At 34.5% G+C, this 17,926-nt stretch overlaps 1 protein-coding gene and 1 pseudogene across 3 annotated transcripts in view; both read left to right on the top strand.

Annotated features, from left to right (window-relative positions):
- Window positions 1–17,926, top strand: part of SEMA3E (semaphorin 3E) — a 243,017-nt gene that overhangs the window by 111,751 nt on the left and 113,340 nt on the right. The gene's annotated exons all lie outside the window — the stretch shown is intronic.
- On the top strand, window positions 16,839–17,103 carry LOC123647335 (annotated as a pseudogene).

Raw genomic sequence — 17,926 nt, 5'->3', positions numbered from 1 at the left:
TTACAAGTAGCTGGGACTACAGGCATGTGCCACCATGCCCGGCTAATTTTTTTATTTTTGGTAGAGACGGGGTCTTGCTCTTGCTCAGGCTGGTCTCTAACTCCTGAGCTCAAGCAACACTCCCACCTCAGCCTCCCAGAGTGCTAGGATTATAAGCATGAGCCACTGTGCCTGGTCCTGGCATCTTGATCTTGAACTTCCCAGCCTCCACAACTGTGAGAAATAAATTTCTGTTGTTTAATCCATCCAGTCTACAGTCTATTATTACAGCAGCTGAAGCAGACCACATGTCTGTACTCACCTTTAAACATGTTTTATTTTCTTTAGGATAAAAAAAAAAAACCTTAAGGCAAAATTCCAGAAAGAATAGTTTTCTTTTTAATACCATATTTTCCCCAGTGAACAATAATGCAATTTCTTCGTCATCCTTTGTGTAATTTTTTTATATTCATTGTTATAAATGTGTAAACTTGGAATAGAAATGTATCTTAATTTGCTCTCAGACCTTTCCAGGTTGAAGCTAAATGTTGCCCATCTGTATTGGTGAAGGTGTTTTTTCTGTGCTTTCTATGTATCCTGGCACAGGCTGGTCTCCAAGGCACTCCAGGAAAGATTTGAAAAGAAAATGCCCATTGGCAAGAACTGCTACAGAGGTCCCTATAAAACTGCCATTAACATTTTGTGCATCTATACACAGGATCCAAAAAATCTTAAAAGGTCCAGGTGCTTCCCAGAATACGGACCAAAGCACCCATTAACTGCAATGAAAACATTCTATTTACAAGCACACTGTAGAAGAGGGAGCTAGCTATGTGGCTGACATCTCCCTCACCCCACAACCTAATGCCCCATATTGTAGAGCCCAAAACAGAGCAAGGCAGATTGTTACTGGGAGCAAGCCAGCAGTGCTGGCAACATTCCAGTTTATTCTCTAGAGCAAGTATCTATAACTGACCAGTTACAAAGAATTTTAACTCGCCAATTTGCTGTGATCAACAAGCAAGCCCTCAGTATGACTTAAAATTATCTTTACATGGCTATGCATTTAAATAGACACAATAACCTCCATCCTATCTATCCCTGTAAATAGTTTCTGTGCTGGAAATGCTAAACCAGCATCTATCTTAAATGCAATTTAGATTAACACTGGAGCACTGATGAGAGAGGTGCGTTTTGTTTCACATGCAGCTTTTGTCCTCCTACTGCTACAGACTCAGTCTTGAGCTTGTTGTTCTCACTGATCCTCTGAAGCTGTTTTCTCCTCTCTAACGGCACTTCTCATTTTGTCCCATTCCCCACTGGTGGAGTGGCAGTGGTTGTAGAAGCAAGAGATGTTGGGAAAATTGGGTAAACTATTGTGCTGGTGGATAAGGAGAGAGGAAAGGATAAAGGGAGAAAACTAACGCTGATTCTCTCCAAGGTACTTTCATTGGTAGTTGGAAGAATCTTGGTAACTGAGATGGAAGCAGATGTCTGGCTCATTCTTGAGACTCCCCAATCTCATAATGAATATAATTTTTTAACTGTACTCTCTTAGGCGTAAAGACAGTTGCAAGAAGAGTTTCAATGGGACTCAATAAATATTTAAATGAATGAACTCAAGCTCTCTGGTGTAGAATGGTTTTGGAGAACAGAGAAGTTAGAAAATTGTCTGAAAGAAGATAGTATCCTAGCAGTGCCAAAGACAAATGAATGCCAGGGATGATTTTATTGCAAGCCTTATTCAAATGTAGCTTACACATTCTTTCATTATTAATATGCCCCTTTTCTTTCAAATTACTCTTGCTCAGATCCCAATAATGACTGAAAGCCAGGAAATCTCATTTTTCATTGCATAACAGCTATATTGCATACCTGTTATGCCTAACACCTGAAGGTTATATTCGCGTATACATTGATTCTCTTTTCCTCATCCTTCCCCTTTCTTTTTCCTCTCTTCTATTTATGGTAATTTTGCTACTCTAGGCCTCTGCTATCCCTCTCCCTAATTTCCACTCCATTCTACATGATAAAGGTAAGGCAATAGCTAGGCAAGAAAAGTATTCTATCTTTTCTTGGAGTGATGACCAAGAAGCTGGTAGCTAATGCAATGCAAATTCTTTACTTAGTGATTAATCTTTTTCTTTTATCCCTGTCACAGCTTGGAGGAAGTGTAGCAAAAACAGCATTTCCTGGTGTATAATTGCAATTAAATTCCAAAATATAAATGCTTTTTCTTTCCCTAAGCCGGGTAAATAAAGCTTTCGAAGTTGCCGATGATTTTAGTACAAAGCTCTCAAAGTGACAGTACTTCATTGCTTGCTCTTCCTCCGCCTCTGCAAAGCCAACTTGTTAGTTGGAGAAAGGAGTGTGCAAAGGCCATAGAGCAAAGTCTTTCATGCTCTGTCTAGCATAAGGCAGCTGCAAAAACACATGATTTGGAGCATCAAGGCTGTTGCTGAAGTCTTTCCCATCAATGCAGATGTTCAATTTAAATGCATGTGCTTGTAGACCCTGAAAGGAATAAGGTTGACCTGTTATAGGAACACTAAAGATGTGTGGTGTTTCTTTCATTTTGATAGTCACAAGGATAAATTGTATTTCAGGAAGTAAAACAGTCTATGGAATGGTTACATGTCTCTGATGGTAACAAACTCCCTTTATGTATAATATTAATATATACTATATCTTATATGCTATATATACATAAGACATGCATGTATGTGTCTGTGATTGTACATTATTACTTTTATTACTAAAATTTATTATAATTGCATTGGAAGGTACTGGTAAAAACACTCCCTCAAGCATTTCAGGTTTCCATGACATAGTTAAAAATATAATGTGGCAGGTGAAGAAGAAAATATTAATTTCCTACTACTGCTTCAACTATTGTCTCCACTGATGTTGAATGTTAACATTGTGTGCTGAAAATATCAGAATATATTGGCTTTAATGGCTGTCATAAATGTAGTCTGTCTATTCTAAGCATTTAAATAATTTGTAATTAAGTCTACATAATATTGAATTTTAGTCAGTTACTTAACCAAATATTATGTCAAAATTAAATGAGTGAAACTCCTCCTTGTGTTTAAGATTTGCTAAGTACTATATACATTCTGAAAGATTTCAAATTTGTATTATCTTTATTTGTAATGGAAGTATGTTTTTCCCTAAATAATTTAGTCTTACTATAAATTATTTTCTAAGTAAATTCAGTAAGTTGAAAAAGCAGACCAAGATATCTTTATACTTTCTTTCTATCTGTGTCAAATGATATTTAAAACTTATGAAGTTATCTAAATGCTTATTTAGAAAAATATTTTCTCTTTAAAGGAGAAAATATGTTTTGTTTAAAAGAAGGGAAAGTTTGCAAAGCCACAGTCTTTAACTATTTTATGTATTAATGTGCCCAGAAATTAGTCTAGTGCATAAAAATACTAATAAAATTAATGAGTAAAACCAAGTTTAAGTAGAAATGAATTAATGTATTGTTAGTTTATGACATGTTAAATAAAACTGTCAATTTAATGACCCAAGAGAATCACTGACACCTAGTTGTTTTATATAGAGACACAGTATTTAGGAAAAACTATATTAAATCCAATGATTTTTAATAGTCCAGGGGACTTCCCATTGCTGAGGTGAGCAGTCTATCCTGAAAATCCCTGATAATAATTATTTCTGTAATAAGCTCTAAGGATTAAGCAAATGGGTTAACAATTATGATACAGGCAAAGGGTAGACTTCTGGAAGTCTTTTGTGTTTGGAAGATAGTGCACATTTGGAATGTCTCATACTCTTCCCTCCTTCAAGCAGTATAGGAAGATGGATGAGAAGGCAATGGGTTAAGGAAATGAGTACCATTTTCTGCTAGTTTTCTAGATAATATGAACTAATATTTTGGATACCCCTTAAAACAAAAGGAGAACAACCACACTTAACTCCCCAAGTAATTTGTAACCTTTACTTGGAATCTAGGACATTTCTTCTTTTCATAGGATAAGTCCTTTATTGAGTTTAAAAAGGGCTACACAAAGTAAAGACACCTGCAGGGCAGAAAGTTTCCTGAGAGGCCTCTGCTCCCCTGCCTGGAGCATTGAGAAGAAAAGGAACAGAGGTGGGTAGAGGGGGAGGAGGCGCTGCTGGGCAGGGGTCGCTGGGTGTGAGCTGAGCTCCTCTCCCCACTCCGACCAAAGCTGTTGCTTAGTTTAATTTAATCTCTTATTTGCCCTGGGAAGGACAAAGCACATTTCAATTAGTCAGGCTTCTACTGGCAACAGTGATCGCTGTTTCAAGGGAGAGGAGAATATAATTTGTAAGGAAAATAGCTTTTCACTTTTTACATACTGGGAGTATGCATATAGGAAAAAGTGTGTACCTGTAGGCAGGTGAAAATATGTAAGTGAAATATGATATTAAATTAGCATCCAAAATAGGATTCAGATTTTCACTGTTCTTCTTAGCTCTCCTGATTCTTTAAAAAAAAATCTTGACAGATGCAGGTGAAAGCAGCATATTTCCATTTAATTACAGTTTGTTACAGAATGTCTAGTTAATAATGGCCATGCAAATCTAACTGTACTCCATTAATCTTTTTGCTTGTTAGAATAGGAACAGGAATGTTTTTCTCCTTCTGCAGTTTGGTAGATTTCAATTAAAGAGGGGAGCAGAACTTTGACTGTGCTTAACCATAATATTCTGTCAGCCAATAAAATGTATACTGTGTATTAAAGTTTGGCATGCAGTTACATTAAACAAATATAGTTTTGTTACTTTTATTCATATTTTTAAGAAAGCAAATTTTTAAAAAATTATAGCTATTAGAGACTTGTTTAAATGATCCTGAATTTGAAGCCATGGTACATTTATACTAAAAACCTAAAAAAAGATTTTGACAGCTTTTTCAAAATAGTATGGCATTTATTTGAGACATGTATAATTGGTTAATGTTATCTGAAACCCTAATTGTATAAGTTCTAGAAACACAACATAATTCTTGGTTTTCTAAAAGCACATACTAAATCATCTAGCAAAATTATTTTTCGTGTTTATGAATGTGTATGTAATGTGTGTTTGTATGTGTGTATTGTTGAAGAAGATCTGGAGGTAACTTTGCCTTTAATGCTAAGAGACAAACTAAATATAGTCTCACAGACTTTTAATTTTGTGGCAAGTTTACTCACTTTCACTTAGAAAAGATGTAAATAACCTATATGATTTTAAAGTGTGTGCAGTCAACATTGGAGAATAATTGTATTCATTAATATTCTGTTTTTAGAAATGTGCATTATTTTATTTTTTTGCTTCTAACTTAAAACATTTATGGCACCTCTGGGCTGATTTCCCTGGGAATTCTGTGCAGAGCAGTTGGAAGTGTTATAGGAAGGGGTAATTATGCTGTCCAGAGAATTTGTCAAGGAACAGAGCTGTGGGAGATTAAAGTAGATGTGATGGTTGCAGAGGTCACAGCCTTGATTTTGAGCCAAGACTCACTATCACTTTTTTTAATTGAGTCTGAAAACTAGAAAGCTGTGATGTGCTAGCCACCTATTACCAAGGAAGACACATCTAACTAATTGGGAATGAGCAAGCATGGTGCTTAACAACTCCAAAAACAAAGAACTGGAACAACCAAATATGAATGGCAATTCATTAAAACCCATACTGGGATAAGTAGAGACTTTCATATTATAATTGATGTGATGCCCTCCCTTTTATGTATCAAAAATATAAATTCCTCACTATTCCTATTTCAAAGTATATGCACATCATTAGCTTAGCCTCTATTCTAGCTTTAGTCTTTTTGTAAAAAGCTCAGAAAAAATGCTTTCCATTAGTGGTGGAAAAGCTTTGAATTCAGAGTTTTGTTTTTAAATATTAAATAAAGATTAAAAATTATCTTGATAATATTAACATGTCATATTATTTTCATTGTTGTATTACACCAAAATTAAAAGACAGACACAATGGATCGCACATCAACATATTCAAACTACACAAATAGCTGTATTATGACATTTAAAACATCTTATTTATCTAATTTAGTATAATTACTTTGGTTATGGGTCCAGTTTTTCTTTAGCACATTCCCTTGTATAGCCAAACCTCAGATGACAGATCATTAATTTTGGATACTATTTACTAAGACTAATTTTTATAATTGCAAAATAATTTGTAGTTCAAAGAAATCTGAGATTTAGTTTAGGCCTTCTTGTTAAGCTCAAATTAATGTTAAACACAACTATCTTGAAAATACAATTATCTTTTTTTCAGTTTCCTTCTTTCAGAAGTTACAGAGTATCAGAACAAAACGTGATGTCCTTTTCCAATGCAATGCTCCTCTCTTTGCCTGATCTTATTCAGTATCTGACTCAACAGTAAGAAAACTGCAACTAATTCACAGCCTATATTTCAAGAGTTCTCCAGTTTGTGAGTCCGTCTAGAGACTCAAGTCAAAAGTTTCAGCCCTAAGTATTAATAATTTAAAAGTGTACATACTGCTTCTTCAGGATGGCCAGTCTGAGAGAGCTGCTAATTACATATTCTTCTCCAAAGACTCTTCCTTCTTTGTCTAGGAAGTATGTTTGCTTCCTCCATGCAATTTCAAGGGTGGAGCATTTTTAAAGATAGATTTGGAGAGGTGGAAGAAATCAACCACGTCAAAGACCATTTCAGTTAAATTAACTGTGGGAATCGAAAGGGTAAAAATGCCAGATGTAGATTTTTGGACAAATTTGTTTTTATGGGCCTCAACAAGTTCCTAACATTCACCATAGTGATAATTATTTTTTCTCTGTTCTTTGGGGTAAACAAATGAAATTGGAAAATTGTGACTTTTTATTTCTTGTACTGAGATAACACTGACATTGTAGGCTCCTTTCTCAGAAAATACTTTTCGTATCTTGTAACAATTGAAACATGCAGCGTTCTCTTGTTTTATTTAATGTTGCTATTAAAGAACAGAGGGAAGCTTTCCCCTTGACCTCAACCCCAATGGATGGATGGAGATCTGATTGAATCAACCTTTACTACTTAGAAGCATTCAGCTGCAGGTAGGCAGGGACTAGATCAGCTCTGACCTTTTGAAAATGATCATCAACTGGTGAGGACTGTAATCATTGGTAGTAACCATGCTGTTTAATACTGGTTTCAGTAAAGAATATGGCATTAGTATCCTTTTGACAATTCTCTGAATCTTGGTGTCCTAAAAGGTCTGCTTTATTTCTCTAAACGCATTTAAGACTAATCCAAAGAAAGGATTCACCTCTAATATTGGCATCACTTCATACAATGCCCCATACCCTCTTACAGCCACATGAATTAAATATGGCCTTCGTCTTTTAGACTAGCTAGATTTCATACTGCAAGGCCTTGAAAACCTTACAGACTACAGGAGACACAAAAAGTTTACCAAGAAATTTGAAAAGTTGAAAGCTGCTGAAAATCAAACTTGTTCAACTCGGTACAGTCATTTTTTTTTAGTTTAGTCTACTTGTAATTGTCATAAATCTGAATGATGAAACACTAACTTTTAAAAATAAACAATACTAAACTGAAATATTCAAGTTTAGCCATTATTTTTTATAATAATTATAATTATTTTCTTAAACATTGACAAAATAGTTCATCTCATGAGGGTTGTCTTATAGGCCAGACAAGGGACACTCCACTAAGTATCAACTAACCATATTATGGAATATGTACATAAATACCTAGGCATAGTCACATTTGCTTTGTAACTTCCAGAGCCCAGTTTTACACATGACTACAAATGATTTTATGGTTTTCATACAGTTTGTATCTACAATTTTACCAAGTAAAAACCATAGCAATTAATATAGAATATTTCTATCAAAAATCCTTTTCTCTGTAGAGAAGAGAGGATACATTCTCCTCTGCTAGAAGAGGAAAGCATTGGTAACATCAGAAATCTGTGTCATTTGTTCATGGTACAGTGTTTGAAGGAAAAAGTTGGGAAGCATACAAGTATACTATGTTAATATTTATCTACTATGAAATACTATATTGTTCTGTCTCTTATTCTAAAGATGATGTCTTAAAATCATGTAAATGTGTAAAACCTCAAGAACTATGAGAAATTTATAATGTACAATTAAGTTAGAATCCTCTTGTGAAAAGATACAGACCAAAAGAAATGAGTAGATATTGGATATTCTTGTCAGAGGTGAATTTTTATTCATGTAAAAATTGAAGACTATTATCCATAATACTCATAACAAATGGCCTATTAATATTTTCTAATTTATCTAAAATAAACATTTATTATGTTTATTATGCTTAATTAAAAATGTAGTGGATTGGTCAGGATTAGATCTCATAAATAACCTATCTATTTATATTTTTATCAGATGGCTTGATAACCAGTCAAAATATAGACAGCAACTCTCAGGAATGTGCCTCTCAACATTTGTTGCTTCCATTATTAATATGTTGATATAACATTCCATTTTTCTCACCCCTTCTTGATCTTATCTGTATCATCAAGCAGTGATTAGTTTTATTTTCCTATTAGTGACTCGGGATTAGGTAATGGCTGGAACATTTTGGCAAGTTTGTTACACTGACAATTTTTGGTAACTGATTGACATGCATGCGAACCCTGTGACTATGTAAATACAGTATTTGTACCTTAACTAAGAGCTCAGCTTTAGCAGAATCATTCTGCAGCAGAGGTTCTCAATCTTTGTGTAATGTTAGAATTACCTGGGGAGATGGTTAAAAAATCCTAATGACAGACCAAATACACCACCCTCTCTTGGCAAGGGACCCAGGTATCAGGATGTTTTAGAGCTTCCAGGTGATTCCAACATGCAATCAAGGTAGAAAATCAGTGTCTTAGAAGACATGGAAACAGAATCCTAATTGGCATGAAGAAAATCCTCCACAATAAACACTGAATTCACCATAAAATAATGTTTTTCTGCCAAGTTGAGGAGGCAAAGTAAATTTTTGACCAAATTACTTAGACTTTTGTGACATTGTTTAGACATACCCTCATGTGTCACAGAATGTGTCTGATGGCCTCCAGAAAACTGAGACAAAAGTGAACAATTTAGTTGGTTGTTGCCTTCCTATTTTGGGAACACAGCAAATCTATGTGTCAGGATCTAGAACCCTAACTCATCAGGGCAACACTATGAAGGCTGTATTTGTGTTAACCTTCATTATGTCCCACTACCCCTGACAAACACACCCCTAACCTAGTATTACACCCCTGTTTTCCCCACTTGAAAAATCACCCCTCCTCCTGGTTCATCTAATATTGTGTTAATATTTAGGCTACACCAGTCCAAGTGTTCAGAGAAAGCCTGGTCATTAGTTGGTAAAGGTTTAAGGTATAATCTCACCAAGGAGTTCAAAAATTTTAATAGTGTCTCTTGAAAGTCAGAAATATAAAAGTTGTAAAACTTTAATGACAGGAGTAACTGAGAAAGGATTAAATAATTGGGCTCAAGGGGCCATTTACATTCCCCCCTTCAAATTATACCCCATACACATCTCTGCTCATTAGATTAAGTCCTCCTGAAAACATTCAGCTTCCGTTCGTAAGTTAGAGAATTTGCTGTTCTTTGATCAAAAACATATTTTTTTGTTCTTTTGTTTCCACATATGGTGTTTTTTTGGTCATATAACTAGGGTAGTCAATTATATTGGAACTTAATTATTATTTTACCCATGCGATTTTCTATGAGTGCATTAAAATTATCTTTATTTACTAAGGAAAATGTGCTAATTATTTGCCATCCTAAAAGCTTAATTTACTGTAGGTAACTTATCATAAAATACCATATAAAATGCTGTACACACTATGCTGTACCAATGAATACTAAAGTCATGAATGAGGTAAATATCGTAAATACTGTATTGTAAATATTATAGCTGATTTTATAGAAGTTAGAACTTCTATTAGTAAGATTACCTTTGTCAAAGAAAATTATATCACCAATAATGTTATTTAATTAACATTTTTATGTTCTGGAATGTTCTCACTAGAAATATTTTCAGCAATTTGAAAGCATTTAATAATTTAGTTATAATAATTTTTTCAATCTTTACATAGAAAATCTGGAGACTCTGGATGACTTGAATTGACAAGTTTCATAAAAGCAGGCTGGAACTTGATAGCTTTAAAGGCCTCAATATCATATCCATTAATTTATATTATATTTAGAATACGAAGTGTAACCAGTATGCTAATTTCTTGATATTATTGATATTTGCATCAGTTTTAACTGTCGTTTCTTTTCCCTATTGCAAAGTGAAAGAATTATTGTTGAAGTGAAAGTTTTTACACCACCTGCTTGCCACCCCCGTGAGATTCATTTTCTTCATTTGTTCTCTCTGTCTTCCATCTCCCTCTGTTTCTTTACATTTCTGTCTCTGTCTGTCTGCCTGCCTGTGTCTGTCTGTGAGCCTCTTTCTCTCATACACATACAGACACACACACTGTCCTATTTTAAGGTGATAAATCCTGGCAGTCATTAACTGCAAGCATCATAAAGAATTGTATCACCACTTTAAAGGGGAGCTGCCAGCCAGGGAGGTTAATGCATTTGCTCCTTTCCAGTGGCAGAGTCTCCCTCTTCTTGGTCATGGCAGAAAAAGAAAATTGACCTCCTGTTCCCAATTTCATATGAAATTTTTCTTTCCAGATAGGGGCAGTGACCTTGCCAGAAGGATCCAAGTATTTTTAAGATCATATTTGACTTGATGATGGATGGCCAGTTACCTGGGTACAAGCATCTGTTCTGATAAAGTTGGGGGCTGGGATAGGGCAGCTACATGGTAATGCATTTCTACGCTTGCCTCCAGCTGGCGGGAATGATATTTTCAGAAATTCAGTTGATTCTCGAAGAAGGTGATTGGAAGTTGTATCCTGAAATACTGAATGTAAGGATCTGGTCTTGAATTTTATGACAGAACTTAGATCTTATTCTTTAAACTTGTTCTACTAACAAATTGCTTGTGTAGAACTAATTTTATACTTTAAAGTTTATCTAGTGAGTTCTACAATAGACTTTTAAATTTTATCCTATTAAAATATTTTCCATAGTTTTTCTTATTTATCATCCATTCTCTTGATCTCAGCATGTGGAAAGATGTTCACATTTGCAAGCTTACTTGTTTCCTCAGTAATAATATTTTCACTTAGGTGACTGCATTATAATTTATAGAGGTTTTGTCAAATCTTTCAGTTCTTCTATCTTTAGCAGGACCTAAGTTACATTTTTCTCATTTTCTTTTTTTTTTCTTTACCACCCTTGGGCTCTGGAGATGTTCTCATTTTCTTAATAAGTATGTGATACAGGTATGAAGTTAGGATATATTTAATTGCATGCCTCTTATATTTGAAGCCTATCAAAATTACAGGAAAATTGATCAATGAGTTTGTTACTTTTTTGTACCCATAGCAATACATTTTTTCTGAAAGCTTCACAAGAACTCAACAAATATACAATATATCTTCAGCATTAATTCTTATCTTTCCATGTTGATGGAATTGATTCTGCAATTCTCATGGTTTGAAAAATTAACAAATAAAAAAATTATAGAAGGCATCCTTTGGACACTTGCAGTTTATTTTATCTTCTGGACTGGTGATGATGCAGTTCATGAAGCCAGAGGAACTTTAGTGCTAATCCCATTCACTCCTCTAATTCTACAAATGGGGAAGTTAATATCTAAAAGAACAGTCCTCCTGTAAGTGGTATATTCAGTGGTAATGGTGGGAACAAAATGAGTGGTGTCTTGACTTATTTTTAAAATTCATTTTTATTTTTAAGAACATTTTCTCATTTTATTTATTTGAGGTTAATAGGTATAGAACTTTTTTGATTCTGATCTTTGTATTGTTTGATCCTCTGTCCATTTTTGTGTTTGTTTTGATCACATTGTGTAACATAAACTGCCATGAGATAGCCTTTAGGATGAAAGAGACAAATTATGAGAAAAGGCTTCGGTGCAGATTTTAAGAAATGCCTACCTCCAAAGGTATCTATGACCATTTATGAAGGAGTAACTGTTATCTGATAAATGCATGAAATATGGGAAATGCATGTAATATACTCCTAAGAGATTCACCTTACTGAAAGCCTGTGACTAATCTTAGTCCACAAAGAAACCACTATAATTTATACAAACTCTTATGTATTGTCACTTGTTGTAAGCGAAATGGGGTACAAGATCCAGAAAAACTGGTATTTAAATAATATGAGGTTTTCAAGTTTCTCCATGAGTTTGTGTTTTCTAATCTGTAAAATGGGAACCATTACACATCCATTGTTGGAGCCGTGTAAAGGGAAAGTGAAATTATGTATGTTGGATATTTCATACAATACCTACCACACAAGAGCTTTTCTGTGAATATGAGTTGCCCTCCCTTCATAGTTTCCATACAAAACACAGGTGGTCTACTTAGGTGCTGTTTGCCTTGTGACAGGTTATAAACAACAGTTTTCTGGGTAGTGAATCAATGCTAACTGAGGATTGCCAGAAAAGGAAAACAGAACAGTTTGTTAGCAGCTTAGTAACTAAGGTGACTTTTTGTGAAAGAAAGTGATCAGTGAATAGTACACATAGCATTGGTTTGTCTTCTCTCTTCATGTTTCCCTTAGTTAGCCACCTCTGAAGAGAGCCCACCTGCCCAGGGGGCCTATTACCTACTAAGAGGCATCCGGTTCACATGGTAGCAGCTACAGTAATTGAGGCATGTAATTGAAGAGCAAATGAGCCTTTGGTGGTTGTCTAGCATTTCCAAACCTATCAAATAACGGTAAATAACACACAACCTCATTTCTATATCTAGGTATACATCTGCCAACAGTATTATTTTCTTTGTCATTATAATATGGGTGAGTAGGTTCAATTTCTATTTAATTGAGAGGATATAAAAAACTGTAAAGTTATACTTCATTCTGTCTAAATTTGAAACTCAATTGCTATTCCATCACAGTTTTGTAACTATGAGGAAAATGTGACAATAATGTAGAAAGTATCCAAAGTATACAATAGTTGTTGCTTTATGGTAATATGTTAGTTTGAAAACTACAGATTTTTAAAGGTGCAAATGTTTTGTATGACAGATTGCAAACTCCTGGTACATTCTGGAACCCATTTTTTTTTTTTTAAGAAAGAGTGTTTCACAGGATTAAATTATATAGGTTGAGGGAAGGTTTTATTTTTATAAAGATGAGACTGAAGATCTTTATTAATGGTCAAAAGAGCAGGATGTAGAGGCTATTTAGCTATACTATTATAACATTACTTCAATCATACACTTTTATGAAAACTGAAGACTCAGTTTCTGTCCTTACAAAACAGCTACCAAATTAAGTATAATTATGTGCCTGCAATAATGTTTGGCTCAACGACAGACTACATATATGACAGGGGTCCCACAGGATTATCATACAGTATTTTTACTGTGCCCTTTCTATTATTAGTTGTGTTTGGATATACAAAAACTTACCATTCTGTTTCAATTGCCTGCAATAGTCAGTGCAGTAATATGCTGTACCTGTACAGGTTTGTAACCTAAGAGCAATAAGCTTTTACATATAGCCTAGATGTGTAGTAGGCTCCACCATCTAGGTTTGTGTAACTATACTCTATGATGTTCTCACAATGATGAAATTGCCTAATGGTGCATTTCTCAGAACTTATCCCATTGTTAAGTGACACATGAGTATACTGGAAAGCTCATAAAAATCCAAGTTTAATAATAACAGTAAATAAATGTCTAAAGAATATTTTGCCTCCTACTCTGGTACTTAGAATTTAAATCTGAAGGGTAGAGTGAAGATATCTTTGTATAATTTATTTTAGGTTGAGCTTATAAATAGTTGGATAATAAAGAAATGAAGCAAATTTCTGGGGATATAAAGACAAATTTTCTCTTGTAAGCTGAGATGGACATGGATTAAAAGAAGAAATGGGAAATTAACCCAAACTACTGTGGGTAGGAAATCGAGATTTTAATTTTAAATCACACTAGCTATTTACATTGATCATAAAAATCATGTCCCGCAAAATTTTCTATTTGACTTTAATTAAGCCTATATGATGAATCCTGAGGGTAACTATGTCCATTTGGCAGAATGTAATTAGGAAAGCCTATTTCTACATGGGAAATTTTCATTCACTGCCTTTGACCAATAGTTTATCAACATCAAAAAAAAAAAAAAAAAAGAGAAAGAAACCCATATGTACTGGCTGCCCATTAGGTACTATGAATCATTTGATTTTTACAGCAACCCTACTGATTAGTTATTATTATCCCCATTTAACAAGGGAGAAGTTGAGACTCAGAACTAAGTTCATTCATTTAACACATCTTTTCCAGTGCCTACTAAAGAAACCGCAGGCACCAGCCTAGGCCCTGGGGATATCACAGTGACCAAGATGGAAATGTTTAATATTCTCATAGAACTTGTTTCCTGCCAGAAGAGAGAGAACATATATAAGAAAAACCAACCAACCAAAGTTACAAACAAAAAACAAACCTAGTAGCATTCATGCAGCATAGAATATGAAAAGAGAATGGCACAACTTAGAATGCCTAGTTGTAACTTTTATATTTCTTAAGACTGAAAAGGCTTCGCACAGGAAAGATCCAAGTGGGCAGAGGAGCCAACTGTGTGGAGGTCAGAGAGAGGTTCAGGGTGGGCAGGAGGAAGAGCCAGGACCAAGCTCTAAAGCCCAAGCCCGAGCAAAGGAGAGAGTGGTGCAACATGGGGATGAGGTAGGCAGCCGACAGATCATGACAGGCCTTGAGCAAGGGTTTAATCTCAGAGCATTGGGAAACAATTGGAAGGTGTTAAGCAGAAGAAGAAAGATCATAACCCACTTTATATTTTTAAAGAAAGGATCACTCTGGCTACTATAAGATAAATTGGCAATAGCTATGGGAAGGCATGGAGAGGAGAAGCAGGAAAACAGGAGTCGCTGTCAGTGGTCCAGATGAGTGGTTGTAGAGGTGATGCTGAGAAGAGCTAGTGTGACATTCAAGGAAGAAGAACGATGACAATCTCTAGATTTTTGCCAAGAGCCAAAGAACCATTTACCGAGTGGAAAACTGGGAGAGAATTGCTTTGTGGCTGGAAATCAAGAGCTTATTCTTCATTTGCTAAATTTGGGCAGCCCATTAAACTAAGAGAAGATAGCAAGTAGGCACATGGTTAAACAAGTATGGTTTCAGGGCCATGATAGGAGATAAAAATTTGAGAGTCATATTACTTTGAAAAACTTCAGTTATCAAATATTCAATCCAGCATATGATGAAAAACAAAAGTGTGATTTAAATTTTAGTTAATTCACTTCTTTGTTATGTGATGAATTATTTTTTAGAGAAAAGGTGTTATAGTCCAAATGGCATTAAAGTGGTTGTTAGAGAAAGGTAAAGAATTTCAACAAAAACATAAAAAATTATACCATGTATTAAAAAGTTACATTGCTCCTATAACTAAAATGATCAAATATAAAATGAAGAAGTAGCACAATAGACCTATTCAACTTCTTATGGCTTAAATTCAATGAAAAATGCAGATTGCGGAGAATATATTAGTTCTATGACAGAATATTTCTGAGTCAAGATAAAACTGCAATATGTTTATGATTTAAATAGTCAATTATAATTATGTATACATTAGCCAACTTTGTTCATAAATCAGCACTTTTTTTTGATAGGGGAGGTGGATTGAGCAAGGGAAATAGGAATTGTTAAATGTATATTTTAATGTAAATGAATAATAAAGTAACCAAATATCATCCATTTATTTTAAACCTAATTCTAAGAAAAAATATGATATAAATTTATAAAACAGTGGTGTTTTATTATGAAGTTTTAAATATTATATGAGAGCTAATCCTTTGGGAAGTGGCATAATTCAGAAAAACTGACTTTAAAATATTGCTATAAAATGAATCCTTTATATACACATGTATAACATTAAAAATAAGTAAATAAATAAATACAACTAAAATTTTGTTACCACAATTTCGTAGTGGTATGAAAGTTATTGAAAGGAAGATATTTAGATGATGATCAATCCTATAGCATGCTCACTATTGTAATACTGAGAGCATTTTGTAGGACCTCTAGAAATCTGTTTCCTTCCTCTCCGCTCCTTTAAGTTTTAAATGGCTAAAATTAGAGAAAAATATTACAGTATTTCACATATATTTTTGGCTTTTTTTAACTTACGCTTTGACTAACAATTTACAACAGCTTATTATAAAATATTTGTCACTCACAATTCTGGAATTCTCACAAACAAGTGTCTAGAAATGAGCATGGAGTCAAGTTAAGCAGAGGGTTTAAAGGTCAATTTAGAGTGAGTCATTTTTCCCCTCCGTATGAAAGAGTCTTGCTCCACTGGGGGAAAGGCTACACATTTCTCATTTCCACATAACTCCCCACATGAACAGCTGTGACTAAGGATTTGTTGATGTCCAAATTCAGCCTTTGGAAGACTGAGAATGCTCTTTGCCGACTTCTGACTCATCACATCTGATGTCTGTGTGTATCATTGCAAATATAGTTTTGTTTTTTTTTTATAAACTATTAATTGTCAAACTTGTTATTTACCCTGGATAATCAAGAGCTAACTCTATGAAAGAGAAGATTGGATAAGAAAAAATGAAAGAGAATTGACTATTTACTAAAGCAAAGAAATAGAACAAATTTAAAACATTTTTCCAACACATGTGAATCACAAATTTCTACATTTGAGGACTATATTTAAACTTCCTTCATCTTTTAGCCATGACCTTCATAATATAAAATTTAACTGTTTGAAAATTGCCTAAATTCAGATGTGTAGGGGCATGTGGTGGACATGGCCGCTTCCTATTTACCCCCGTGACACTAACACTAAAGCAGTTCATGGGAAGCCAACAAGTTCTTCTTCTCTACAGAAGGATTTTGCAAGCAATTTGGCAAGTTCCAAAGGATTTTTATCACAAATAGCTGAAGGACTGGGCAAGGGAAGAATTCAAAAGAAGCAAAAGTGCCACTGAAGAGGATACACCCAGAGGATGATTACTCAAGGCAATATGCAGCTCAAAGAGTTAGAAAAAACTCTTGCTTTAGCAAAATCTTAACTAGAGCATTATTATGAAGGACTTTTAAAGTCTCTATGTGTTTTGTTGAGTTTGGGCTTAACAATGGGCAGCACAAATCCAAGTCTCACTGTTTGTGTGTACATTAATTATTTGGGCAAAATATCAGAGCATGGAGCATGCTATGTCATAGAAAGCAAAGGAAAGCACATCCAAACAATTGCCTGAGCACTGAAAAACATACCCTGAGTTTTGAAAATGTTTCTTGATATGACAGTAGTTTGTGGAGAAGCAAAAACCACTGTAACAAACGGCCAGTTAAAGCACAGGAAACGATGCACAACACAGTTAATTATCAGGCAAATGAAAATCAAAACCACAATGAGATATCACTTCACATCCACTATAATGGCTATAATTAAAAAGGGAAGTAATAACAAATGTTGGTGAAGAAATTGGAACCCTTTATACATTGCTGGTGGGAATATAAAATGGTGCAGCCACTTTGGAAAACAGACTCTTTCCTCAATGGTTAAACACAGAGTTGCCATATGTTTTAGCAATTCTACCTCTAGGTCTATAACCATCATTTGTCAATAAAAAGAAATGAGGGACTGATGTGTGCTACATATGGGTAAGTCTTGAAAACACTATTAACTAAAAGGAGCCAGTCATAGAATATCACAAATTGTATGATTCCATTTATATGATTCAGCTCCCTAGTGGTCTAGTGGTTAGGATTCGGTGCTCTCACCCATTTATATAATCCAGAATAAGCAGAAAAACTAGTGGTTGCCTACAGCTATAGGTGGAATGAAGAGTAACTGCTAATGGGTATGGGATTTCTTTTCAGGGTGATGAAAAT

The sequence above is a fragment of the Lemur catta genome, chromosome 11 (assembly GCF_020740605.2).
Source record: "Lemur catta isolate mLemCat1 chromosome 11, mLemCat1.pri, whole genome shotgun sequence".
In the NCBI taxonomy this organism is placed as follows: domain Eukaryota; kingdom Metazoa; phylum Chordata; class Mammalia; order Primates; family Lemuridae; genus Lemur; species Lemur catta.
The sequence above is the reverse complement of the archived record's forward strand: the minus strand, read 5'-3'. Positions and strand labels throughout refer to the sequence as shown.